This window comes from Physeter macrocephalus, chromosome 6 (assembly GCF_002837175.3).
Source record: "Physeter macrocephalus isolate SW-GA chromosome 6, ASM283717v5, whole genome shotgun sequence".
In the NCBI taxonomy this organism is placed as follows: domain Eukaryota; kingdom Metazoa; phylum Chordata; class Mammalia; order Artiodactyla; family Physeteridae; genus Physeter; species Physeter macrocephalus.
Window position 1 is genome coordinate 63,329,989 of NC_041219.1, and position 5,475 is coordinate 63,335,463.

Consider the following 5,475-nt stretch of genomic DNA (forward strand, 5'->3'; position numbering starts at 1 on the left):
TGTTCTCCATAGTGGCTGTATCAATTTACATTCCCACCAACAGTGCAAGAGTGTTCCCTTTTCTCCACACCCTCTCCAGCATTTATTGTTTCTAGATTTTTTGATGATGGCCATTCTGACCGGTGTGAGATGATATCTCATTGTAATTTCCCTTAATGTTTTAAAGTAAGCATGTCCGCATGTAACTTAATACTTACTGAAAACATGTTTTTTTTTTAGGGCTGTACTATATTCTACCATCAGTGCTACCATGCAGTGAAATATGGGGTGGATCCATGGACTATACTATCACAAAAACAGATTGGTGAATAGGACACGGACTCTTAAGAAAGACACGTCAGTTCAATTCCTTGCTCTCCTACTTGATGTTTGACCTCATGCAAGGTACTTAGCTTCTCTGTTCCTCAGTTTCCTCATTTGGTTTCTTGTTTTGTTTTGTTTTTTTGGTCTCACCGTGCAGCATGCAGGATCTTAGTTCCCCGATCAGGGATCGAACCCGGGCCCCCTGCAGTGGAAGCCCAGAGTCTTAACCACTGAACCACCAGGGAAGTCCCTCCTCATTTGTTAAGGGGAGATAATAATAGTACTTACCTCTCTGAATGCTTTGGTACATTTATAACCCTTTAACAGCGCCTGGCACTGAGAAATTTTCTAATAAATAAAAACATTCTTATTTGTACCAAAACATTCTTATTTGTACCAAAGTTTATTGAATAAATGTATTACATTTAGCCTGTTTTCAGCTTTGTACTATTATAAACAATGACTTATGAACATGTTTTGGACACAAATCTTTGTGTGCTTTTCTTCTTGCAATTTTAAGACACAATTTAGAGATGTGATCACTTATCAATGAAATGTATATAGTTTTGGACGTCATTGAAAACATGAGTAGTGTATGAAAATATCCCTTTAAGATTTTAATAATTCTTAAGATTCCTTGTTATCTTCTGTAAATTTGAGATACTGAGGTTTCATGAAGAGAACTAAAATTAGAGTCCAAAAGCTTGGATTATGGGTCTAGTTCTACAAGCTGGTAGCTGAGTTAACTTAAAAAAAAAACGCTGCAAGCTGTGCTGAGCTTCAGTTTCCTTAACCTTGTAGAGTTGTCAAAAATAAATAATGTGATAATAATTACCTTTTCTGGAGAGTGTACTGTGCTTCAAGACCTTTTGGTATGTTATCTCAACCCACAATACAATTATAAGGAAGAGATATTTTAACCTCCACCTTATGGGTGTATTTGCTGAAACTCTGTGAGGGCAAATAACTTGTCAGTGATCGCAGGCGGTTTCCTCTTACCTCCATGGCCCACTGTCTCCGAAAATTCTAAAGGACTGTAAGTGTCATTTTTTTTTTTTGTGGCCGTGCCGCGTGGCTTGCCGGATCTTAGTTCCCCAGCCAGGGATTGAACGCGGGCCCTCGTCAGTGACAGCGCCCAGTCCTAACCACTGGACAGCCAGGGAACTTCCCTGTTAACTCATTTTTTTATTATTGTCTGTAAGGGTTGTGTTGATTTTCCTCATGTGACTGCTGCTTCCAAAATAAGACCACTAGGGGGCAGCAAGAACCTTTGTAACCTTTTGTACAGCTGGAATTTAAAGATGGGGAAGGGGAGGGGGGGAGAGAGGGAGGAAGAGCGAGACAGACAGAAACAGAGAAAAGAGACTGAGACAGAAGAAGGGAAAGAGGGAGGGAAGCAAGAGAACACCAACAATAATATCTGGGGTAGGGAAAGGCCACAGGTCTGGTGTGTGAGTGTGTGTATATTTCTGATTAAAATGAAGTTTTCTGAAAATGTTTAGTCATTGAAAAAAATCATCTTTTGCCTTGAGGGCTATTTTATTAAAGTTCCCATGAGAAAATTTAATATTAGTTAATTTAGAGCTTGATGTTCACCCAGTTACCATTTTCTTAATGATGCCCAGTTCTTCCAAATGCAATCTGATGTCTTGATGGGTAAAAGGGATATGGGTCTTGAAGTTGTACAGAACTGTGTTGGTATTTTGCTTCCATGATTTCCCGGCTTTTGTGAATCTGAATAAGTAATGTCAGTTCTCCATCTCAGCTTCTTTATATATAAAAGCCGAGATGACAACACCACTCTTGCAGGGTCGTGTTGGCAATGAAATTGAGATACTCTGTAAAATATCATGGAATGGATCCATGAACTATACTGCCTCAGAAGCAGATTGACTGATGAATAGAACATGAGTTCTTGAGAAAGGTACTTCGGCTCAATCCCGTGTTCTATCACTTCCTTAACGTTTGACCCTGGCAAGTACTTTACCTTTCTGCTCTGCAGTTTCCTCGGTTTCCTGATGCCACTGTCACTTAGCAGGTGCTCAAAGCATGTTGGCTCCTCAGATATTTGAAGACCAACAACTCATAGTGTGTTTAACAAAGTGAAAGTTAATTTCTATTAAATTTTTTATAAACAGCTGTTTAAGAAAATGTTCTGCTGATTTTCTAGAATACATTCTGAACATTCTAGACTAGTTTTCTAAAGCTACTTTCGGAGCATGGGTTGAAGTAGTTACTAGAGAGCCTTTGAGGGGAGGTTGGTGGGGCATGTATCTTTTGCCACTGGCCTCAAGGTTTGGAAATGGCTCTTGGTATTCCTTGTTTGGATCTTACTGAACGCCTTTGGACCTGAGTTAATTTAATGGAGGCACCGCCAGAAGTCCTTGTTATCCAAAGGAAAGTAGTTTGATAGTGGTCTCACAATTAGGTAGTCAGGATGGTTTTAACATTTTAACTTATCTGTTCTCTTTTACTCTCAAACTCTTATCGAAGTGAGCAAAACTCCTTCAATTATTTCATATTTTTTAGAACTTTTTATTTAGATAAAATTTTCAACTTAGAGAAACATTGCAAGTTTCTGTACAAGGAACATATGTATATCCAAGGAACTGCCATGCCCTATTGTAACTGAGCAGGACCCTACTGGGGCCTTCCTGGTACAGACCCCTGCCCCATATTTTCTGCTGTAGCTCCTCTTTAAAGTAGATAATAGTATCTCATGCATATTTCCTGAGTTTTTCAGATGCTAAAAACCACCACCAAATGGAAGAAATTAACTACTTGATGATCATGAGAATGTAGCTCCCAGACCTACTTGGTCCCTAAAGATTGATAAGGTTAACTGCCCTGTTACCTCACCATCAACCAATCAGAGAACGGTACATGAGCTGATCACATACTCCGGAACACCCCTCCTTCACCCGGCCTTTAAAAAGGCTTTGCTCTAATAAAACACAGACCTACTAGGGCAAAGCCTTTTTAAAGGCCGGGTGAAGGAGGGGTGTTCCAGAGTATGTGATCAGCTCATGTACCGTTCTCTGATTGGTTGATGGTGAGGTAACAGGGCAGTTGAGGATATGGAGAGGGGGAAGGGTAAGCTATGACGAAGTGAGAGAGTGGCATGGACATATATACACTACCAAGCAGAAACTAACACACCATTGTAAAGCAATTATACTCCAATAAAGATGTTAAAAAAAAAAAAAAAAGGCTTTGCTGAAACTCTTCAAGGAGTTTGGGGTTTTTTAGGACATGAGCCGTTCTCCTTGCAAGGCCCTGCAATAAACCTTTCTCTGCTCCAAACTCTAATGTTTTGGTTTGTCTGGCCTCACTGTGGGTCAGGCACACGAACTGCATTCATACTATCCACATTCATCGATTGCTGATATTATATTTTGCCCCACTTGCTCTACCATTCTCTCTTTTTTTCTAAACCACTTGAGAATAATTTGCAGACATCATGCCCTTTGTTAATCAATAAACTGAGACATATGAAAACATTTTAGGAGTTTGAGCAAAAATCAGCTCAAATTGGGCAGTTGCCAAACAGAAGTGGTTAGGAATGCTCCACTGAGAGGAGCTGGGGAGAGACATAGAAAAGATGAAAGCAAAGCAAAGGAATTGTTTGATTGGCTGTAGCTTAGCATCTGTCATATTTGGAAAAGCCTCATTGGCTGTTTGTGATGAGTAGTCCTTGGGTTTTGATTTCTCCACCTTGAGGCCAGTAGAGACTTAGGTTTGGGCTTGTTTGCATAGGCTGCCAAGGTATTAGCACCACCTCAGTCTCATGGCCTCCTTGTTTAATTAATTTAACACCTGTAGGGGCAGAAATTTTTCCCTTCCTCCCTTATAGGGTCTTTGGATGGTCATCTGAAAATTAAACTGATGTAAGACAAAGTAACAGGAGAAAAACAAATTTAATTTCGTATGTGTGGGATTCCCATAAAAAATATGAAATCCAAAGGCAGTCAGGTAATTGAGGCTTGTATGCCATTCTGGCTAAGGAATGGGATGTGGCCCTGGGGCTTCAAAGGGGAAGAGGGCAAATCACAGGAAGATGAGAAGAGCAGATGTTTGGTAATTAGATGTTTGCCCTGCCAAAGAGATAAAAAGTTATCTCTGGTGATAGCTCTCTTTCTGTCAGGGCCCTATTTACATTCTTTCAGGCAGTGAAGAGAGGTAAAAGGTTTCCTCGAGTCAGCCGCGTCTTGGTTGCCTTCAGTTCAAATGTAAAATCGATAGCTAGTGGGAAGCAGCCGCATAGCACGGGGAGATCAGCTCGGTGCTGTGTGACCACCTAGAGGGGTGGGATAGGGAGGGTGGGAGGGAGGGAGACCCAAGAGAGAAGAGATATGGGAACATATGTATATGTATAGCTGATTCACTTTGTTATAAAGCAGAAACTAACACACCATTGTAAAACAGTTATACTCCAATAAAGATATTAAAAAATAAAAAAATAACCCACATGCCAAAGTGACACATTTTGGGGAGAACTATTTTGCTCCCCTTTGCACACTTTACCCTTAAATACCTCAGAATTTATTTCCTAATGACAAGGACATTCACTTACACAACCACAGTACAGTTACCAATATCAAGAAATTTAACATTTGTACAATACTATTCTGTAATCCATAGTCCATATACAAGTTTCATCAACTGTTCCTATAATGCTCTTTATAGCTGTTTTCCAGGATCACAATTTGCACTTAGTTGTCAAGTCTTTTTGGTCTCTATAAACTGGAACATTTACTCAGTATTTATTTTGCTTTTATTTTGTTGGGGGTAGGAGTTTATTAATTTATTAATTTATTTTTGGCTGTGTTGGGTCTTCGTTTCTGTGCGAGGGCTTTCTTTAGTTGTGGCGGGCGGGGGCCACTCTTCATCGCGGTGCGCGGGCCTCTCACTATCGCGGCTTCTCTTGTTGCGGAGCACAGGCTCCAGACGCGCAGGCTCAGTAGTTGCGGCTCACGGGCCTAGTTGCTCCGCGGCATGTGGGATCTTCCCAGACCAGGGCACGAACCCGTGTCCCCTGCATTGGCAGCAGGTTCTCAACCACTGCGCCACCAGGGAAGCCCTATTTTGCTTTCTGACCTTGACATTTTTGAAATGGTTATTTGGTATTTTTTTTTTTTGGTTTTTTTTTTTTTTTTTTTTTTTTTTTTTTGG

General features: G+C 40.5%; 1 protein-coding gene across 2 annotated transcripts in view; it reads left to right on the forward strand.

Moving 5' to 3' along the window:
* C6H12orf60 (chromosome 6 C12orf60 homolog) overlaps positions 1–5,475 on the forward strand; it is a 105,282-nt gene that overhangs the window by 31,913 nt on the left and 67,894 nt on the right. For both annotated transcript variants that reach the window (XR_003680272.2, XR_003680271.1), the window contains exon 4: positions 220–384. The gene's annotated coding sequence lies outside the window, so the exon portion shown is untranslated. The remainder of the gene's footprint in view (positions 1–219; positions 385–5,475) is intronic.